We start from the raw sequence: 25013 nt of genomic DNA on the forward strand, positions 1-25013 counted from the left end.
AAATCGTACAGAAACTTAAGATTTATCTTACTTACTGAAGTCATTTTCAGCACCAGAAGCAAAATTAGCTTTACCAGCCGACATCCAACTGACCTCTGAAATTACATATACCGTTGAAACGCTAAAATCTAAGCCAATCAGAATCACGTTTGGGTTTCCAAATAAATTGGCCGTGATCAATATCATCATGGCAAGAGATGTTAAATACATTTTATCTTTACAATACATTTTACCTTTATCTTTATCTTACATTTTATTTTTACAAACAATGAGCTTTGCGTATTTCAATAACGTAAAGCAACCGAAGATTACAACATATAACATTAAGGAAAAAAAAATTGAAATTAATTTAGCTATATTAATTGAAAAACTTAGTGTATGAACCAGGTAAGTACATTTTCAGAACGAAAAAAAAACACATGCATCTGAGTTATTTTATCATTAATTTATTAGAAGGTGGGACTAATAATTCTTTGTTTCATTTTATTTACCACTGTCTAATTTGAAATAAAAATTAAGCAAGCATACTGAAAACAAATAGGGATTAGTTATGTTAAGATAAAAGTGAAAGCAAAAACAGTTATGTTACATTAAACATACCCATATTGAAGCAACGACTTTGTGTTATTTTCTCTAATTCATTACCTGGTTCTTCCAGGTTGTTCAGTTTTGTTGATTCTTCTATTTTATTCACCCCGAGCGAAGAACGGGTATTCAGCTTGTATATAATATAGAAATAAAACAAAGAAAATTACAGACATATGAAAAAAAGGGGGGGGGAATAATTAAAAAAAACAAACAAACAAACAATTGGGAAAAAAAGGATAAAATATTTTAAAAAAATCCGGAAAACTGACTTTTCTGACCGAAAAATTTTATCCTTTTTTTCCTTCTTTTTCCAGTTGTTTGCTATTTTTTTTTAATTATTATTATTTTTCTTTTCCCTCCCTTTTTTCATACGTCTGTAATTTTCCTTTGTCTTATCTTCATTTTGAACTTATCTAATGAGTTCTGTTTACTTGCAGCTTATGCGCAATAAATGAAACTTATTGTTTTTTTTCTTGTTTTTTTGTTATACATGTATGTTTGTTATATATATATATATATATATATATATATATATATATATATATATATATATATATGGGTCATTCTCACAAAAACAGTCATTTTCATGTCCCCAGTATATTTTAAGTTTGTTTTACAGCTTACGAAAAAAAAAAAAATCAGGGAAAGTGTCCTTCGGAATGCAAGCTAACAAAAGAATAAAAATAAAATTATAAATTTTTATTTTTTATTTATTTTAGGTAATTAAAATATACCAATATGTCATTCCCTCACTTGTCCCCACCGCTGATTTAAAAAAAGAAAAAAATTGTTTCTGAAATAAAAAAATTTTTTTTACAAATTCGTGTTTTTTATTTCAGAATACTGAAATATAGAATTCATAAAATCAATTTTATATTTAATTTCTGATAAAAATATTAACACAGCACTATTTTAAACTTTGTCCCCAGTGTTTCGCGTCATTCCCTCACAACAATGTTCTTATCACCTGCAATCTTCTTAGAATAAAAATATTTTAATAAAAACTTCAGAAGTTAACAACTGGCATCATAGAACAAAATTGCAGTATGTTTCCATCTTCAACTTAAAGAAGCTTTGCTGTGGAATAAATTTGAATGAATCAAACCAGGTAAAATTTTTTACATTTGTCATTCCCTCATGTCATTTTTTAGAGTAAAATAAAATACAACTTCATCGAGAAAGTTGATAATTATATGTTGCTTTCTTGTATGAATATAATTGTATGTGATTGACTTCAGAAATTAATTAGGCCTAACTGTTATTTTTAAATTTCATTGAATTCGTCATTCCCTCACTAGTGTATAAAGTGAGGGAATGACGCTGAAGTGAGGGAATGATTCAAGATGAGTATATTATCAAATTATTTTTTGTTCAATCGTGCCAGCCAATTTTATTTCCCAAACCTGTAAAAACTATTAAATATATAAGACTAAATTATAATAAATAATAGATATACTTAGTATGTTATCATTTTCAAACTTTAGGTAGATGTAACTTAGATAAAAACATGTATTAAAATAAAATATCATTCCCTCACTATTAGTGTCATTCCCTCACTTTTTAAATAGTGAAAATAATTAATTTACTTATTAATTAATTTGAAAAATAAATTAAAAAATTAATAAATTAATTTATTAAATTAATTTATTTATTTATTAAATTAATTAATTAATTACTAATTATTATAAATTAATTAATTATAAATTAATTATTTAAAAAATTAATTAATTTAAATATTAAGTATAATTTATAGGATATATACTTTCTTTATAATGCCATTACATATTTCTATTAATATAAAAAGTTTCAGAGCTTTTCATTCACTTTACTTTTTTGGGATTTTATGAACTGAAAAATGACAGTTTTCGTGAGAATGACCCAAATATATATATATATATATATATATATGTATATATATATATATATATATATATATATATATATATATATATATATATATATATATATATATATATATATATATATATATATATATATATATATATATATATATATATATATATATATATATATATATATATATATATATATATATATATATACCTTTCTGGTCACCCTGGTACCTCCTCTCATTCTAGGTCTAAGATTCTACACATACTTTTCTATAAGGCTAACACATGAATGATTAAATACGCACTTCAACTGGGTCAAATTAAAGCTTAACCCAATATTTTCAATCAGTTATTTTTTGATTTACAGAAAAAACGAGAGCAGAATTACAGAAATTTTAAATTACAGAATAACAAAAAAAGGGAGGGGAAAAAAGGACCCCGTCGGTCTTCAAAACAATAATTCGCAAGTTGAATACCTCGGTTATAAATAATAGTATAATATTCAAGACCTAACAAAATATTTAATTTCGTTCCCAGTGGAAACAGGAAAAAGTGATACATTAGCCAATGCGTAAAAACCATTATAAACTTCAGATTTTTCCCATCGATGTCTTAGAAAAACATCCTATTTTAACGTCACGGAAATGCAATGCTCTTCACCTCCATTATTTTGCGGTGGTAAAGCTGGTCGAAACAAAACAACAAGGAGATAAAAATGAAGAAAATAAACTAAATCCGATTCGAAATCACAAGTACAGTTTCTACGTGATCATCATAAGAGATTGCTTTACTTCATGCCAATCTTGTAGGAGATATTTTCGCAGTCCGGATATCAAACATATTGCTCCCATATTGGGAAGAACGTTCATAATTTATTACCACGCATTATTGTTTGTGTGATTCTACATCTAAATCTATGATAACAGTTGAATCCCTGAAGAATTTTTTTTTGTGTAAAATCTTTTCTTCGAGATACAGACTCATATCTACTTCTTTTTTCATTTATAAATATCAGTAATCAAAATAGTTATATGCCGATGATTTTACTGTTCTTCAAGCATATAGTTAATAAATTATTTTTTTTAATAAAACACAAATAAAAACGTAGTCAAATTTTCATTGAAAAGTAGAAAAAAGGTTTTTTTTTGTTTTATTTAAGTATTTACCAAATTCAAAATATTTATTAAAAATAAATGAAAACAATATCATTGATTATTCTTTTTTCCTAGGAATTATGAACTAGAATCAGAACTTTCTATTAATATTACTTTTTTAAATTTAGATTATGCTTTATTTAATTCATTTAAGAAATTTGTACTTTCATTTTTGAAGGAGAAGAATATAAATTTTAGATGTTTTTCTATTTTGATGATAAGAACTTCCATTTAAATCCTAAAGCTGCTGTGTCTCAGGGGATACACCGTTCGCCTCCCTATAAAGTTACCCAGGTTCGAATCCCAGCTGTGATTGGGTGACGGGAATTGTACTTTAGACTCGCACCGACCACAGTGCTGCTGTAAATATCCTCAGTGGTTGACGGAAAATGGGTTACAACCCCCTTGTCTCCAGGCTAACCGATGGAGGTTTTTGCGGTTTTCCACTCAATGTAATGCAAATGGGGTTTAGTACCATCAAAAAGTCTTCTACGAAGACTAATTTTTCCCAATGCTTGATCCAGAAACTGCCTTGTCTTTTAGGTAGGGTTCAAAATTACATGCAGCGGAGTTAAACGTTGATAGTCGTAAACTCAGAATTAGGTCGACTGTTTAACATCGGTTATAAATATATATATATATATATATATATATATATATATATATATATATATATATATATATATATATATATATATATATATATATATATATATATATATATATATATATATATATATATATATATATATATATATATATATATATATATATATATATATATATACTATATATATATATATATATATATATATATATATATATATATATATATATATATATATATATATATATATATATATATATATATATATATATATATATATATATATATATATATATATATATATATATATATATATATATATATATACTATATATATATATATATATATATATATATATATATATATACATATATGAGTAGTGCAGTAGGTAGAGCGGTCGACAATGCACTTGTTGAAAACCGGTTCCAGTCAGAGTTGAGTCGTTTTTAGTGCCTATTGCTTTCAATACGTTTTAAATTTTTTTTAAAAATAAATATATGTATGTATACTAGTGGGCTGCGCCCCCTTCTCTCTAACGCTCTCCAACCCCCGAAAATTGCCACGCAATCTTATATCTTTTGCTTCGTAAACCAAGCTCGCTACTAATTTAGGTACATTGCAAATTCTAAGAATTCAAAACAATCATTTAAATCCATATAACAACTTTTTTTTTAAAAAAAATTAATCTTTTTAGTAAATACTAAGTCGTTAAAATAAATTTGAATTCAAATAAATGACGTGTAATTCGTTAAACCTATTAAAAAATGTGCTATAATATAAAATCTTAAAACGTAACAGCACGACTGAGACTCATTTTTTAATGAATAACTAATAACAATAATAGAACAAATAAATTCGTGATATAAATCAAAAATCGTCAAATAAATTCGTTATACATAAATTCGTGAAAAAAGCGCTTTCGACAAAATACTAAAATAGAGCTCGATCGACAAAGACTACTCACTTCTGTCTAGCTTAATAGTATGAGATTGCCGCAGCTGATAGGGTGAATTTCGGAAGAGATCACATTTGGTAAGAATGCTCTTTCTGGTTATTTCAGTTTCCGTTTTTAAAAGCACTATATGTAGAGCCACTTCAGCTAGATGAGGCATGTGACATATTTAGTGGTAATCATTGGTCGATTTTCTAGCGTTGCCATTCAGGGAGTTGTAATGAGGCTTTTTTTTGTTGCCGTGTAAGAGAAATATATATATAGATAGGGAGTTGGTAATCAGTATTAAGATTTCATAAGTTATAGAATTAAATTTGAAATAAATGCAACATTAATTTACAAAGACAGCGCCACATTTATTTATGACTTTAGAATCAAAATTAATATAATAAATGCTTAATAAATGTTACTTTCCACCGACCAAGGAGGCTTAAAATTTTAAATTTTAGAATTTAGTTGAAGAAAAAAATTCAATATTTTAAGCAACTAAATTTAAATGCATAAAATTTTATTTTAAAATTAGACGATACCTCTTTAAATAATTAAAAGAAAATGTTTTTTTGTCGAACTAATTTGTTACATGCAAGTGTATTTAAAACAGAATTTAAGTTTTTACAAAATTTCCATTTGCAATGCATATAGTGTTTATTTACGATATTCTGTAATTGATTGTTTTTTTCCACTCTTTTATAACACAAACATAGTCTTAATCCTCTCTTCAAATGCACTTTTTATTCTAAACGACATTTTAAGCATGTCTAATAAATTATGTCAATTCTACTCTTCCTATAAAACGTTTTATGAAACTATGTTGTTATTATTGAGCTTACATTCTCAAATTAATTATGGAAAGTTTTGTTTAAAATACGGAAAGTGATAAGATTATAAGATAATTAATATTAATAGAACTGTCATTTATATATTATACAGAATTTTGTAATAAGTGTAATATGTAAATGACATTATTAAAGGAGCTATTTTTACTTACGTCGTCTTGACACACGTTGAATAAAATAAATAGCGAGTTGGTTCTACAATTTCCGAAGCCCATACGGTAAAATGAGCGTTGCACACTCCGTTTACTGACTTTACGACTGGAACTTTAATTCAGGCGAAGCTAATGTTTGGCTTAACAGTGTACAAAAAAGGTAAATATATAAATTAATCGCCTTGAATAATTTTTGATTTAATCTTCTTATGATTGGATCTTTACGCTCTAGGATTCAATCATAATTGTTCAAAAGGAGTGACCACAAGTACGTTAAATAATAAGTGCAAACGAATAGTCCTTAAGAAATCGAATTCTAAAAATATGAATTTCTTTTAAAATTTGATTAGCTACTGTTCGATTGATTTCACTCAAACTTCTTATTTTGCCATGTAAAACTGCATTTTTTAAAAAAAATTATGTAAAAATTGTGAACCTTAAAAATTTTTATATAATTTTTTGGACTAAACGTGTTTTTTTGTCTGGGATAAAAAAATTTATAATTGTGAGCAAAATTTTTTTGATTCGCTTAAAAAGTTCACGAGATATAGCGAAATACGCAAAAAATTAAATTAACACTAAGGGATCCAAACTTTGGACAGCTCTCCTGACCAAACTAATGGAACCATACGTCCCAGAATTCGGCTATAGCTATCTGCAATGTTTTGAGGGTAAGTAATCTGTTGAAAGAAGGGCATGCTTATACAGAGAATGTATATTTTTGTGTTTGATTTCGTAACTTAAAATATTGTTTGTACTAATTAATTAGCATATTTGTGATCACCCTCTCGAACCATTAAGATTAAATCCTAGAACGCGTAGATCCGACCATTAGTTTCAAAAGTTATTCAGGGTGGTCCGTTTTCTTTGCGCACTGTACAACACAATTCTCTGTGTACAATTGTAAATACATTCTTTATGTTCGCTACACTCGTTTAATGTTATTTGTCCATTGCAGTTTGCCGGAACACCATTGTTGTGACTCAAACGATATTTATTTTGTATTTCCATGACAACGAGATAGATAATGTTTGGTAATCTGGCAATAAAAAAATTGCTGTGTTCTAAATTTACGTTGCGTTAAAGAATTACGTTAAGATTTGTTACTCTCTGGAAATATGTGTTTACGTTCTTTATAATATATTAATTCTTCTGTAAATAACATTTATGTGCCGTATTATATGTTTTAATAAACCATTGGAAAACGTATATCAGCTTCTTAATTTGAACATTTGGCGTCCGTGACAGGACCATTATTATTATTACGAAGTTAGTTTCTATTGTTACGTTTACTGAAAACTATTGTACGTTTATTAAAAATTGATAAAATGGAAACATTAAAATTACAGCAAAAAACTTTAAGAAAGGCGTTTACGAATTTTACGAAGGTTATTTCTACAGAAATTAATAAACAAGAAGTTAATACGCATATTTTACAAGAATTTAGTTCTCAGTTATCCGATAAGTTTCAAAGATTAGAATCAATACAGAATTATATTACGGAAATATTATTAAAGGATATTACGAAGGATAATGAAAAGGAATACGTAAAAGAGTTTAGCGGCAATACAAAAGGTGTGAGGATGTTGTGACTCAACGATATTTATTTTGTATTTCATTGCTTTCATATTTTGTTTGAACAACCATTGTTTTCCCTACTACTAATGAATTCTCGGTATACTCTACCCAGTAAGCACACACCTCACGGCAAACGTAAGGCCGTAAGCTGGCATTCTAGGTAGGGTAACGGCAAAAGGCAAGTACAATAGGGTCCTTTATCGTTTGTTTTGAGGCATTTCAGGAAGAGGCGGAATAACTCTTCACCTATACAGGCCCGAAAAATAAAACCGTTGTTTGGCCTCTTACACTTATTTAGTTACAGGACCTTTATTGCATGCCGTTGTTTGGCCTCTTACACTTAATTAGTTACAGGACCTTTATTGTATACCGTTAATTAATTGTAATGTTACAATAGATTAATAATGAATAGATGCAGAGTTGGTAAAAAATGTGCTTTTAACTCAAAAATTTGAAAAAAATCAGGAGAGAATGGAAAAAATCCATAAAACGTTAACCGTATTTTTGAGAGGAAAAAAACAACTTTTATTATTCTTTGAAAACTGCTAATTTTTTACATAGAATATTAAAAACTTGAATTTTATTATTTTACTATAATCTAAATATACTTTATGTGGTATTGCCTATTATATTTTTTAAAAAAATAATTTTATTAAAAAATAATCATTTTAAATTTTATTAAAATTTTTAAATAAATATATATAATTATTTATTTTTTCTTTTTGAAATCATTTTCTGAAGTATAATTTTTAACTCGAAATATAATATATTCTTTCTTTCTAGAAAAATTTAATACATATTCCCTTAAAAATAAGAATAAATATTAATACTTTTAACTAGAACAATTCCTTTGTTCATTGAGAAAAAGTTTTTATTTTTTCGATTGTTTATTATAAAATTTTGTTAAATTTATTGTATTAAACATGTACTTAAGAAAGACTTATTGAATTGAATACTTATTGAAGACTTTTTCTTATTGAAGACTTATTATTATTTTTTTATTGAATAAGCGATACATTTATTTTTAACGTTAAAGGATTCAATAAAAAATCCATCATTTTTGTAATTCATGGTTAAAAAAAAAAATCTAGTATAATTTATATGATAGCAGTAAAAGGCTAAAGGTCCGTCATTGTCTATTTTTTGTCATTTTAGGAAGAAGCGATATGAAAACTTTTCCCATTGTTTATGTTTTGGTCGCTTGAAAATTATTACTGTAAGCCCCAAATGAAATTAACATAAATTTTTTCCAGACTATGACTCCTTTTTTAAACCTTCTCTAAAACAAAAATGAATAGGTAAGTTTAAAATTCATGTAAATAAAAAAATCTATTTATAGAAAATAAATGAATAAAAAAATATTGTAAATTGCTTAAATCCTCCTAGAAATTATAAATATCTTGAATTTAGAGCAAGGATTTTTAATGAGATGGGCTTTTTTATTACATTAATTTACTAACTTTTATTACAATTTAAGTGTTTTGTAATAATGAATGTATACCATTTATAATAGTAAACGTTTTATTTATATAAATTGTTTTTTATTTTATTTTTATTTTAATGTTCATTTCAAATTTAATATCTTAGTTTAATCACTTACTTCTTAAAAACTGGATTCAAAATAGTTTAAATGGTCTTAAGAATTTTGAATTTTAAAAAAATCGTGTTTAAATTTTCTGACTGTTTATAGCAAATGTCTAGTCTAATAAAGTAAATAACTTTTTTTCCCCTAAACTTTTAAGCAATACTTGAAAATAATAATTGTTTAGGAAATTTTATTCTTAAATATACGTTTTTAAGTAATAAAAATACATTTGGATATTTTTATTAATTAAACTTCAAAATATTAAGCAAATAATTTTTTTTAAAAACTTATAATACAGAATATAAATAAAAATTAAAATTATACTTTCAAAACGTTAATTATATTTATTTTTTATTTGCATTACAAAAATATTTTTTCATGCAGCATTAATTTATTTTTAAAATAGTTTATATACATTAAGGAAAAAAAACTGTTTTGAATGCAATACATAGATGGCGCTGTTTTTTATTTTTTACTTTAGACGTGTTTTCGAGTCCTGCGGATAGATGGCAGAAAATATAAAGTGTAGGGTCTTGTAGGGTTGCCTTTCTTTTAACTTTGATAGAATTTCGCCAATTTACTCAGAATGACAGTCGGTACGGCTTTTGTCCAGGCATAACCAATTGAGGACACTACGGCGACAATATCCCCCCCCTCTCCCTTCTACTTACTATAGTCAAGCAAATTTATCATTCATGTGTGGCAAGGGTCTGCACTATTTATTCTAGCATAAAATGTGACATAAATAAAAAAATGTTCTACTGCATATTGCCTTAACCAATTAAATAGCGGAGTAGTTATTTAAAACCATAATTGCGTTATTGAGTTTTATTTTGAAACTAAATTCTTTAAATAGCAAATTAGACAAAATTAAACATTAAATTTCTCTGTTTCAATCTTTCTTTACACTACATTCGTCACATACTTCAATTCAAGTGTTAATAAAAATAGCATTGTATTTAAAGCTGGAAAAAATACAAAAGTTACAGCAGGATTGAAAAAAAGTCACCGATTTTTTCTTCTACGAAGTCGATATAAGATTTAAATAAAAATGCATTGTGTGAAAAATTACTCATTTTCCAGTAATGTTCCCTAGTTGTAGAAAAATGAAAGAAACATAACAATACAAAATAATAAACATACATTTAATCATTTTAAAATGTCATTTGCAAAATGTTTCCTATACATGAATTAAAAACATTGTTTTTTTCTCACAAGGGGTTTTGGGTTAACAAATTTTAAAATTGTGCTATGTTTTAAATCTTAGGAACTAATAACAGAAATATGGCTGAAATATTAAAATAACGGTAAGAGAACCGAAATTTTATCTGTTTGTCCCATTAAACTGTAGGTATAGTTTTAAATTTACGGTAAATTTGCAAATCAATATTTCAGAAAAGGCATAACTATTTAGACGAAATTGAATGATTATGTAATTAGAACTAAGTGGAGCTCTTTTAACCATAAACTGGTGAAAAATGAAATAGTATTTCATGCTGCCGAATCGACTTGGCAATTTTCATAGTACAAAACGAATCCAATGAATCATTTTCATACCTCCTTTTTAAAGAGTGCAGTTCTTTTTGAACTAATTTATTGAAATCCGGTTAAAGTTTGACGTTAATTTAAAAAAAATTCAAAAACAGGTCATAATTCGTAAACATGCTAATATTTAAATATATTAAATGTTTTTCAGATAGTGACGATAATTTATACCTTGACTGCAGCAGATAAATTTTTATCAATTGATCAGCTTCTACAGTCCTTTTTTAGAGACAATTTTAAATATTAATCATACGCTTATTGATAATAGTTGTTCGACACAATTTATTTTTATGTATCCTTGTTTTCTACATGGAGGCACCGTCACCTGTTCGCTACGCTCGATAATCCCTGTAGTTGAATCTCATTCATCAAGTTTGAAATAATTGAAGATCAAGTACAAATTGTTTTCTTCCACTTTTTTAAGTAAAAATTACGATTGGATTGCCAGCAGTTGCATTTTAAGGATTCCTAAGTTTTGACAAATGAAGAAGAAGGAAAAACGGTCTCGCCGAGAGTTATTACGCATTGAAGATGTTCTATGGAAAAAGCAGTTTATGCCCGCGCGCAAATTCGTTTTTTTATTCTCTCAGAACTAGCGGTATTTGGCACAAACTGTTCTTAACAATGTTCTTAAAAGTTTTTTTTTCCTGAAAAGTCGATTAAAAATTATTTGCTTAATGTAAAATTATTATACTATTATTTAAGTTCATTATATTAACTTGTTAATTTTGACAAAATAAAAAGGATAGCTGGATTTGAATGATAAATAACTGCGCTTAAAAAAATTACATTTTAGAAAGGCAGAGTGTGCGACACAATGAAAAGGATTTATAAATTAGAAGTAATTTTTTCTTGTTAACCGATCATATAAGAAACAATTCTTATTTCTCTTTATTCTACACATATTTTCAAATGTCGGTATAAAATGTCGAAGTTTTATATTTGGCAACACCTAGCCTTTTTCTATATAATATTTTTTTCTTTATTTTCATTATTTTTAATATTAAGTCAAGAGGGATATTATGAAAATCGCGTAAATGAAAACTTTTTCCACAACAATCAATAAATAATTATTAGTTAAAGAAAAAATGAAAAAAAAACTTTTAAATTGTAATAACTTTCAAACAAATAAGAATTTCTAAAAGGAAATAAAGACTCTATGTTACGGTTAAAAACAAATTTGGCTCTTTCAGCATACCAAATTTAACTTCCGCAGCTGAATTCTTGCGGTCACAGAGCGGCCCGCATGTTATTTTTCTAACAAGTATAAGAGTAAAAATAATCTTGACTTAATTTTAGAATTATTTTTTAATTCCATTGTGATCTCCGTTCAATTTCCTACATATTAACGTAATTTGAAGTTTCTAAATCAAACAGTGTTTGATAAAATGTAACGTTAAGTTGAAAACCCCAAAACAGTGGCGGTATCAGTGACCTTTTCAGTTTTCTGACAGAGAAGGAAATTTATTCAGTTTTCTGACAGAGAAGGAAATTTATTAATATCTGCTCGTTTCACGTTAATTTAACAATGCAGTTTATTTTTCCAACTTCATATAAAAAGAATTTTCAGGAATGGTCAGTGTTAATGCTATTATTCTAGGTTCTCATGCGTTCGCACTTTTCGATTAGACCAATTTAATCGATTAGATTAACTTCAACACTATTATCTTAAGTAAAGAATTCTAAGAGTCATGAAAAAAATCATGATAGCATCTCGAAAATCAAAAAGCATCTCGAAATGATATAATTAAAAATAAAGAAGATAATTTTTGAAATTCTTGGAATTCATTGTTTTACAGACTGACCTTTTTCTTTTTACTTTCACCAGAGGGTAATTTTAATAGTGTTACATTAAATTACTTTAAAGCAATTTTATATTCGTTTTATAATTAACTTATACACAACTATTGTTCTTCTTTTTGGCAGCAATTATTATATAAATATTAATACTGAAGAAAGAAAAGAATTTTCTGCGAAACGTATATTGGCTGGAATTAAAAATCAATTTAGCCCATTGACTGACAAAAGGACAAAAATTAATTTAGACACCTTCTGTAATTAATGACGACCTTAAAAAAAATCTATCCAAGAAAAACAAATGATTAATGGGTATCCAGTGATTGGAATAGTGCAATTACAATTCTCTCATGTTATTAAACAAATAGTATTCTGTAACTTCCATTAATCATTTTATTAACGAATAAAATTGTAATTGTATAGTATATTTCTTTCTCTTAATAACACATACTTTTTTTTAATTTTTTATTTTAGTAATCTTTTTTTGAATTGATTCTGTTTTTAGAAAACAGTTCAAACCAATCTTTCAATAAAATTTTATATAAATAATATCTGATATCTAGTAACTTATTCTTAGTTTATTTACAGTTAAATATAATAAATTTCGCAATTATAGTAAGAATAAAGAAGTTTAACAAATACGACATAGTTAAGTTAAATTTTTACTCTTTATTTTGTAAAAAAAAAAAAATTTATTTGATATGCATATTTTTTGTAGAATATTTATTTTGAAGAACTTGTAATTCAACATAACGTTGAGTAATTTACGCTGCGTAATTCTTTTGCCGCATTAACTTATTTATTCTTTATTTGACTTAGCTCAAATAAATATCCCCATAAAATCAATTTAGAGCAGTTCAGTATACATATCTTAATAGAAAATTAAAGGAGTTTAGTTTCCTACTCAGAATTTTAACACTTTAATCTTTACGCTACTATGACAGATATTAAATGAAAATATTATTTTGAATTATTTTCGTAAAAACAAAGTTTACTCACTGTCCCTTCTTTACACGACCCATCATGATAATTAATTCCTCGAATTAGTGCTGTTTTAAATAGTTTTCGATAAAATTATAATAATTTGTATTATTGGTAATTATTGTACTAAAATTAGTAGTTTGTAATGCAAGCGCTTTTGTACGTGGTAAGAACTAGCGATTTTTTACTGTATATATTAAATGTAAAGTCTATATCAAAAAGAGAATCATAAGAATTTTAATGGTCAATTAATTTTATGCAATAGAATTTCAGGAATAAAAAGGAGTTTGTAAGTGTATTTGTGTGCCCTTCATGATATTAAAATATTTGTTGCAAAAAGAAGTAAAGACCTTTATTTTAGAATTAGTTACAGTTTGCTTTGAGGGGGACGAGTATTTCCTCTCTTTGTTAGTGTATGGTAAATTGAGAAGTTAACGACGTCCGGTTATGCGCTTCTCGCATCCCACCCTGTTGGGGGTCAGAGTTCTTGAGGAACTTTAGACTTTTCCAATTTTTTTTTTTTTTTCTTCACTAAAATTTCAGTTTTTATTTATTTCCTTATATTGCTGATGATTATTATTATTTAACATTTTCATAAAACCAATTTTGTTTTCAATTGTTTGCAATAAGCTTTTAATTGAACTATTTATTTTTTCTAAAAAAATAAATAAGCAAATGTATAACAGAAAAACGCAAAATTCTCATATTTCATAGATTGCGAAAAGCAATACACAGTAAAAATCTTTTACAGATCAAAATTCTATTTCTTATGCATCTAACAAAAATCTTTCAACCGGATATGGGAAATTGTAAAAGTAAATAAAAAATAAATACATAAATAAACTCTAACTTTTTAAAAATATTTTTTGATTCAATATTAAAGTCTTATTTGATTAGTAATATAACTTGTTAAAAATGGAGAGAGTCTCGCTTTTTATGATTTATGGGTACAACTAAGCATCATAATTTTTTGCACTTTTTTGGATTTTTAAACCCCTTGTATCTGAACAGTCAAGAGTTTGTAAATGATTCAAATAAATCAAATTCATTCTCATTCATGTGTTTTAAAATTATAAGCAGATATATTTGTTTGTAGGAAAAAAAAACATTATAAAGCGAGAAATCAGTTTCAACCTTCCTTAATTTTAACAATTGATATAATAAATCGGTAGCTTACTTAATTAGCTATATCTCGTGGTTCGTGCACTAATAAAGAAAGCTAAAATATAAAAAGAAAACTATAAACGAAAAATTAACGGTAACGAAATTGTTAAATCTTCTTATTTCGCATCTTCATAAATTAGTAAAATCAAATTTTTCTCTCATCTGGACACAAATGCAATAAAAGTTAGATCTTTTGTAATTCATACATTTTAATTTTTTAATGTCCTAATTTTTATGAGTTAAGGTGGAAACTTCTAACCGTATTTCATTTATTAAATTGGCTAAAATGTTCAGACTACACAACATCATTTTTCGTTCTTTTCTTTATCTTTCATCTCTTTATCTAAGCAGTCGAAAGTTTGTAAATTATTTAAATCATGGTGAACGACTATTTGAGTCTTTCACAACTATTGAGATAATATAGTACGTTTATAGTACGCCATGATACAAATTAATCAAGTTTCTTTAAATGCTTCAAATATAAACACATATATATTTTTGTGCAGGTAAAAAAAGAACATTAAAAAACAAGAAATTAGATTCTTTGAACCCTCAAAAATTTGAGTAATTTATCTGATAAATTTGTAATAAGCTTCGTGTTCATGCATCACTGCGATATTTCTTGAATATCTTGATTTTTTTACAACGTAAGCACATTATATTTCTTAAACAAATGCGCAAACAGAAGTTTAACTGTTATGAAACTCTGAAGAAGCATCATAGTATTTTTTTCCCCATTATAGTAATAACTTTTAAGTAGGATTATTTTAAAATTTCTTGTTAGAATTTGTTTTACTAATTAAAGAAATGTTTAATATTTTTTTTCAAGCACAAGTTAGACACTGTTAATAAATTATTAAAAAAAGGAAGAAAATTAATGGTAATAAAATTGTTAAGTCTTCTTATTTCGCAACTTCAAAAATTAGTACTATTCAACTAGACACAAATGCGTAAAATGTTGGATCTTTTATAATTCATGCACTTAAATGTCTATTTTTTAGTATATTTACTTTGAGGAGTTAACTCAGATACTTCTAAACTGGATTTCATCTTTTTAATTAGAAAAATATTCTGCAAAAAATTATCAATATATTGTATTTTTATTTAATTTTTATATGAAAAAATTCATAAACAGTGGCAGGAAAACTACTAAATTATTGAGCCGAATCCTGAAAGAAATATTTACTATAATACATTTCCCTCTGAATAAAAAAGTCCTAAGGAGCGAAGTCCCCTCCGCTATTTTTGGGTGTTTATTTTAACTTTACATTTTGCTTTGCTGTACAAAAAGTATAAGATTTAGAAGTTTCAAATTACGAAGGATAAGCGGTGGAGGCTCAGGGGAAGGAACGCTAGCCAACTAATGAGTTTTGAGGATTTGAATCTTAAGAATTGCTGGTTGATACGAATTTCGTACCCGGCTGACATAAAATATTCCAAGTGATAGACGCATCGTGGATTATTAGAGTCCCATCTTCGTCTTGCTAATAACGGGAGGTTTTCGTGGTTTATCTCACCATGAAAAAGTTCTCCACGAAGGCAATTCGTTCCCGATACTTTTGTACAGGAGTTCTCTTATTTCTTGGTTTAGATTCAAAATTACAATGATATAAAGTTGAACACTGGTAACCATGAGATCAAATTCGGGTTGGCTGTTCAACAACAGTTATAAAATAAAATTACAAAGGATTACAGAAAAATGAACAGAGAGTGCGATGAAAATGAAAATGACTATTCTATAATTAGTTTGGAAATTGTTATCTGCAAAATCTGGTGTAAAAAAATACTGTACTGGCTGCTTTGTAGAACACAGAAATGCAAATACTAATTAGAAATTTTGCGCTCTGTAAAGGCTAATTTTGATCTTGAAATTAATACCGGTATTCAAATATGTTCGAAAATTAATTGCAATTTTATTATTGCCTTTTACGCACCTTTTTTCTTCTTCTTTTTCTTTTCACGTGATTGTTCTCATGATGAGTTGTAGAGAAAATTTCGATTTTGATTGTTAACTTAAAAATCACTAATTGTTAATAAAAAAATACTGCGATTGGTTGATATGTTTGCTAGAAAAGAAAATTTAATCAAAACTACCAAAATATTGTAAAACTTACTTTATTTCCGGCTATAGGGAAAAACCAAAAAGCTCAGTATTTTTTAACGAAGTGGTTTAGTAATGTTTTCGGTAAAGTAATAAAAAATTTAGATTTTATAATATGAGTTGAAATGCGAAAAACGTGGTAAAATTTTATAATTTTACCATGATAGTTTAGAGCACTGTATAAAAACCATTTGTTCAGAAAAATTTACTATTCAGTTTTATATTTTTTACTAAATGTGAGGTTAAAAGAGCTATAATTTTGAAAGCTAGAGTATCCGGTTAACTGCTATCATTTTAACAAAAAAATTACCAAATAAATGGTTTAAATACTTGGTTTTATTAACTGTACTATGGTTTTGTTTTGAAAAAATGTTATTATCATAGAATGCGGTAATTTAAGAAAAACTTTTTCTTCGCGTAGTTGGCTGAAAGGTAACTTGGTTAAAATTTAATTTTCTGAAAGGGCGGATTTATGTGTAAACTTAACAAGAATTTTGTTTTGAAATTCCAATATGTTTGAAAGCAATTGAAAATTTAAATACCCATTCGTTATATCTTTCTTTAAGTTTTTTTGCTTTAAATATTGACCATTGACTATTTATCCATTGTCATAAAAAATTTATTTTATAAACATGCGCTCAAGTTGTTGTCAATAAAAAGTAGCGAAAGACAGCCAGAGAGAGAGATTTGTTTGTTGCCTAATATCACTCTTAATAATTATATTGACATTTTTAAAAACAATAAACTTAAATAACGCTAAAACCGTTCCCTGTTTAAACTTCAATAAGTCTTGTTAACGAGTAGTATTACTTCTCATTTTTTTTTTCCAGTTGAGTTACACAATCTAAATTCCTTAAGTTTTTTTTTTCTTTCAAGTACAGATAATTATTTTTCAAATTTATTAAATCCTTTATTTCATTATGCTTAGCAAAATGTTCTTACATAAAGCTGCAATACTTGTATATTTTGAAAATAAAATGTTATGTGTTTTGCGAAAAGTGAAAAATATTGCAGCTTAAGGAAGTATATATAAAGAAAAAAAATCAATGATGAATGAACGATAAGCAATTACGGGAGTGAGCGGAGTAAGAAAAGGGTAAAGCCTGCTATTTTTTATTTTTGTATAAATGGAATGATTTTTAAACAAAAAATAGACAGGTAATTTTTAACTATGCATTTAATGAAATATTTAAAGTTTCAAATGATAAAATAAAAAATAACGTTTTTCATGTGTTATAGCTATGCAAATAATAGCAAAATAAAAACTGATGTTACTTCAAAAAATTTCGATGCATGTTTTGAAATATAAACTGCGTGTATATAAGTGTGTTTCAAAGTATAAATTTAAAATATAAACTAAATAAAACTGTTTGAAAACTAATAATGGATTTCTAAAATCAATGTTGTTGCTTAAACGTAAATAAAATAAAGTTTTAAAGTTAAAGTTACGATTTTTATGTTAAAGAATTTAAAAATCCTGAATTTTAATGCCATAGAAAGTATAAATATGCATAGCTAAATAGAATTTCATCGTATGAATATCATCTGTAAGAAAGTTAAAAGAACATCATTATCCTTATAAAGATAGTTAAAAGAAGTAAGTATTTAGTAGAAAAATAAAGTAACCTCAAATTTTTGCTTTAAGTATCCAAGGTAATGAATTTGTTGCAGTTGGTTATTTAGGATTTTAAATCTTTCTGATCATTAGCTTTCAACCAAAAATATAATTATTTTTTAGTAATGTAATTGAATGATATAAAAAAAAACCAGTCGTCATGCATTCATTCATAAACAAAAACAAAAAAATTCTTAACTCGGGGAGTGATTTATAAAGACTTTTAGACGAAAATATATATATATTTTTTTAAAAATTTATAATTTTGTAGTGCTAATATTATATTTTACACAGCCAGTTTGCTAATGTAAATAAATTTGCCCAATTAAAGTTATTTAATTCTTTATAAAAAATATTTCATAAAAGTAGAACGTGTTTTTATGTACTAAAATTGTTAAAAAGCTGATGAAACCTAAAAAATGGTTTATTTACTTAAACGTCCTTAATTATGGAATCTTTACTGTTCATTATAAAGAAACGATATTCTAATTTACTACTCCGCAAAGCAAAATATATATGTAAGCATTATTTCCGAGTTTATATGTATTAAAAATTTTTCTTACGAAAAGTACTCAAATGAATTTTGACTTCAATAATTTTTTAATTTAGTAAGCTTGCTTATCGCTAATAGTTAATAAAATATTTTAGTGCAGATTAATTTTTTATTATGAGGACCAGAAATTGTCTTTAAGAATTCAAAATAGATATTCATTACTGTTTGAAATCACCAGATAAGTATGTTTGAAGTCCTTGAACTAAAAAGAATGTGGGGAAGCACATTTTGTCCCCTACCCCCAATTCTAAGAAACATTCCTTTCAAGTACGGAAAAGCTGCTCAGTAGGTGGTCGTTGATTACTTGTATAGAACAAGCTAAAAGATTCATTTGGCGAAAAGGGTGTAAAAAGAGGGAGATAAACGTAGCCCCTAGTTTTCTTCTTTCTTCGAAAAATAGAAGTGGCGCCACTTGAGAGCAAGTAAGTAACAAGTTTTTTCTCTTTAGTTCATGTAATTTAAAATTTTTTTTAACTTATTTATTAAATAGCTTTTTAAAATTAGTTTAATTCACTTTGATTTTATTTGCTAAGTTTTTAGAAATTATGTTTTATAACTATAATACTTCAGTTGGCTATTTTATCTTATGCTTTCCTGTTGTTTAGTTTAAGCTGCTAGTTTAGTTTTAAAATGAATTAGACGATTTTTTTAATAAATAAAAGTTCAATTAACTCTATCTAATAAAAGAAAAATTTATGATTTCTTATGCATTAATTAAAAATGCTTCTTTCATTTTTCGGAAGCATTGATTAATTTAATAATTTACTTCATTTCGGTAGCCATATTTTTTCTCTGAAGGATTGTTAAAAAACATTATTTGAATTATCTAAACCGCGGGTGTCACTTATTGTTTCAAATAATAATTTTGATTAGATATAAGAAGAAATATTTTTTGAACCACCATAAAATAAATAAATAAATAGTAAGAGTTTAAATTTTCTCATCTCTAATTAGTTACTTTATATTTAAATTATACTTTAATTTTGATATTTTTCTGCTTTGACTTTTTTAAATTAAAAAAAATAATAATAACGTTGGTAAACATGTAAAAATTGTTCCACTAAACACTTCCACTTTTAAAGTTTTTTTGAGTATTTTCAGAATATATTTTTAAACAATTTAAATATTTGTTTTGATACTCAATATAATATATTCTTTGTTCTAAATAAATAAATAACAAAATGACATATTAAATAGAAGGACAGTATTTCTAATTTTTATTTTGTTGTTTTTATACTTCTTTTGCAATTAATGAATTGCTGTAGAGGTATAAGAACATTTCAAATCTTTATATTAAGTTTAATTTTACGATTAAATTTGTTTTAAAATGAATTAATTCGTTATAAAATTATTATGTTGTAAAACTGAATTTGTTATAAAGCAAATTTAATTTAAAATTACGTTCAATTTTTTTGAATAGAAATTAGAATATTATTTCATGGTTATTATTTTTAAAATTTATTCATAAGTATAATAATATTTTCTGTATAATATTTTTTTTCATGAAATAAAGCTTTTTGTATTAAATATTGTTGGTCCTCAATGCTATAAAGACGATTACTAATTCTTTTTTTCCAGTTATTGTGCAAAATCTATAATTTATCTCATGTAATTTATCTTCTTCTTAATTTACTATTTTGAGTTTTTAAATGGTTGTTAATTCTAAAATATACCTGTTCAGCCTTCACCTTTGACAATTTTGTGTTTAAGAAAGTGTATACATTTTCTACAAAAAAGAATTTTTATTAACTGTTTAATTAAAATTTATGATGATAACTGTGTAGTGGAAATATATAATCTAAAAATTGTTGGAAACTATTCCTCAAAAATTCAGGAAATTTTATTTTTAAAATTGAGAGGGAGCCCTAACTAACAAAAGCTTTATTTAGAATTTGTCTATTTATTTTAATTCTAATTTATCTATTTATTTTAATTCTAATTGGCTAATAGACTAGTTCTTTTTCTAAATTAGAATCAAAAAAATTTTAAGAGAAAATTTGGTAAGGTAAAATTTGGTAAACATTCAACTTATCGTCAGTTACCAAAAATATAAATATTCGCTGTAATTTTAATATATGATCCTTCTCTTTCCTTTAAATCAAAATTAATTTCATTTAAATCAAAAAATTGTTTTTAACAAAAATTATAAAATATAATTAGTTAGAAACAGTTTTGATTTTGTTGATTTTTAACTGTTTTTATGACGATCATACTCTAATTTATTCCTTTTCTTTTATGGAAAGACAGGGCGAACGATCCAAGAAATGCTAATCCAGCCATCAACAGCAAAATAAGGTTAGAACATAGTGAAACATTAAATATTAATATTTTTTTCAATTAAATCACATATTTTTGATTTGCAAAAGAATTTTGATTTTTTTAATTAATAATTATTGTGCTTATCAAAATTAAGTTCACTTTATGTATTTCTCTAACACAGTCTTTATTAATAACAAGTGTTTTTATTACTCATATAAGCTTTTATATTTATATTTTTGCAATATTCTTATTTAATAATTTCTTAATAAGGTTTCGTAATAAATGAAAAATGCACTTTATGAATGTATAAATTAGGTGAAAAGATGTGCTGACAATTTTATATCATTACGATATTTTAGTATTTGTTTTCTCTGTTTTCATGCCTGTTATAACATTTTTTTATCATTCTATTTTTTTAATTAGTTAGAAAACAAAATTTTAAAAGAAATTATTTTTACTGTTAAAATAACTACGTAAAGTTATGAATGAATAACGAAATATTTTTCGTTATTTTATTTGAAATGATAATATTATATAATATTTCATTTTTCCATAAGTTTCACCAGCATATAATATTCGTATTAAAGCAATTATTTTAGCAAATATTTTTTACTTAAAAAAATACATGAAAAAAATTAAAAACTTTGTCCACATTAAATTTGGGCTGAAAGGCTGAAAGTATTCCCCTACAAGCTCGTGCTAAGTTTTATTGAATTTACCAATTCACATTTAGTTCCCCTAACACACCACATGCTTAGAGTATAAACAAGATAAATGATAAACAATGAACTTATTGTCATATTCCATAACTGAAATAAAAATATTTACATTAATCTTCATACATGATTTTAGAAACAGTTTTTTTTTTTTAATGTTTCGATTTTGTTGTTTTTGTTTTAACTAATTTTACAACTATCATATTCTAATTATAGTTTTTTTTTTCTTTCATAGGGAGTCAGGATGGAAGATCAACAATGAAGATAAAACTCAAAATTTAAAAATCAACAAAAAGGATGGTAAGAAATAAATGTATATTTTACCTTAGGTTACCATATGGTTGAAAAGAAACCAGTTTTTTTTGTTTAAACTGGGGGTTTTGTGTTTTTTTAAAACAATTTGTGGGACATTATTTTAAGCCAATTGAAATTAACCGAGCCAATTCAAGGTCTTTCATAGCAATTAACTATTCCTTTAACTATTAATTAATATTTTCAATAAACAACTAAAAATATTCACTCTTTTCTTTAAATATATTAACAAAATATCTAATAAAAAAGGAAAGAACTAAATATTTAAGTATGCAGCTTTATTTAGCAAGCAAAATAAACATTCAGCATTTAAATTTGATTTTAGTGATACCATAAAGAATGATTCTCTACCTTGCTTGCCCGTAATATAGAAATGCTATATTTCAATATTGTTTAATTAATGTTATTATTTAGATGTGTATAATTTATGATATTAGTATGTAATTAAATTTCATGGAACATAATTATTTTTTAATCCATTAATATAATATAAATTTTTATATATTTAAGGCAATATATCATATATATTTTATATGAATGATAATTAAAAAGTGTTTTCTTATATGGTGCATTATAATTATTTGATAAAAAAGATACAAAATTTATAAGGAAAGATATAATAAAAGTAAGTTTTTATACTAATAGTTTAATAATAAAGTATAAATTTTCTCTCCATTTATTTTAGCATAATAGTTTATTTAATAAGTTAAATAATATCCGAGTTCATAGTCCTGAAATTTCTGAATTCCTGATAAAGAAAAAAAAACAACTTTATTCTCATGTTTTTTTAGCTTTTTGCTCTGATTTCTGACAATGTCTGTGTTCAGAACATCACATATTCTACAAATACTAATGCAGTTCCTAAAACTATCAGTTTGAATAATCAAAAGATTTGTATTTCTGATGTAATATATATGTATACATATACATATATATATATATATAAATGCCAAGACACAATATTTACTTTGCCTTCCTTTCAAAATAATTGAAACTCCACTTAAAAGTAATTTATTAAGGATGTCACGAATTTAATTGCAGATTTTAAATAAATATTGGTATGAAATAATATTAAATAATTGATACTGGTTACAGAAGTACTATTAACATTTCCTAATTATCAATCTCAAACTGTTACGAATCGCTCATTAATAGAATTAAAAAAATTATTCAAGCTTTGTTTCTGGAATTAAAAAATTTATATTTAGAGCAAATTATACTTTTTTGTTAATTTTTTTTTACAGTTAACTGATAAATGTATAATGTACCAGCAATTTGGTTATTAATATAATGTCGCATTAAATAAAATTAAATATAACATGAATATTGTTAATAAATTGTTGGGTTTAAGAAAATCATTTTAAAAAAAATTTTTTTTTCTACGTTTACCATTCAAAACATTGAATGAATTGTTTTCATAACACTTAACATTACTTTAAAATATTATTATAGCTACAATAGTTAACATTTCTAACTAAGATGGTTAAAATTATTTAATTATTACAAAACTAATTGAATAAATAGAATTATAATTATGTTTTTCATTCTCAATTTGCTAATGAATGTTAAAGTTTGTGATACTATTTTTCAATTAGATATCTAAAGCAGATTAAATTAGTTTAGATCAGATTGCATTGCTGAAAAAACTTTTTTAAATTACTTTGGGTAGAATAAGTCTTGATATCTATGAGCTACATATATATGAACTGCATTTAAATAATTAAAAAATGAAATGTGAATAATTTTAATATGTTTGGCAGTTGATCTATTTTAAAAAATAATAATTTGCTTGCATATCCCTTTCACCATTTCTTAGTAAATAACCTTATTAATGGAAAAAAAAAGACTTGAATTAAACATACTATAAATAATGTTTTTATTAGTTACATAGTATAAAAAGTATTTATAATTATAATAGTTAAATGATAAGTTTATTTAAGTAATTGATTTTTTCCAAATCTATTTCTTTAAATCAATACTTTTCTTAAGTATAATCATTAAAGGGATGTATGACTATAATAATTTACATACATATCTCTTTTATTATTTCTTAGTGAAATACTATCATTATCTCTGAAATCAGATCTTAGTTGTTTTTTTAAATGCAACCTAAAGAATGCATATTTATTAACTAAATTCAATATCATATTTTTATAATTAAATTAATAATTTTTTGTAAAAATAATCAGCTTGTCTTAATCCATGGCTTTTAAAAAATCAGTTGATTTAAATCAATGATATTTTTTTTTCTGTGAACATTTAATATATCTATAGTAAAATAAATTGCTTTATTTTTTGCAGGAAAAAGGCTCATTGAAATAAAGCTTCTGGAATGGGATAAAGAAAATATATTTGTCCATATGTAAATAGTGTATACAGATGTATTGATTTGTTACAAGGAAATAAAACTCCTTCATGGTTTATTTTAAGCTTTATTGTTGTTAAAATTCCTGCTTTTATATATTTAAAATTACTAAAATGGTGTATTATTTACTAGTACAAAATATTTTTTTTTGAAAAAACTATTTATGATATATACTGTTTATCTAATATTTAATAAAATTAATGACTTGATGAATATACACAAAATTATAGGATAAATAAACTTTTATGTGTAAGTTTCTATCAATAAAAGCTAGATGTAGGTTTTAAATATATAAGCAT

At 25.2% G+C, this 25013-nt stretch overlaps 1 long non-coding RNA gene across 1 annotated transcript; it reads left to right on the plus strand.

The window, feature by feature from the left end:
• The first annotated feature begins 378 nt into the window (after positions 1-378).
• Positions 379-24772, plus strand: LOC147807777 (uncharacterized). The gene is made up of 5 exons (XR_015434946.1): positions 379-387; positions 19432-19484; positions 21310-21357; positions 22273-22337; positions 24651-24772. It is a non-coding gene; the product is annotated as an uncharacterized LOC147807777 (long non-coding RNA).
• Positions 24773-25013: the final 241 nt, after the last annotated feature.

Source organism: Parasteatoda tepidariorum, chromosome 6 (genome assembly GCF_982258835.1).
Source record: "Parasteatoda tepidariorum strain Cologne lab strain chromosome 6, Ptep-v5.0, whole genome shotgun sequence".
NCBI classification, from domain to species: Eukaryota; Metazoa; Arthropoda; class Arachnida; order Araneae; family Theridiidae; genus Parasteatoda; species Parasteatoda tepidariorum.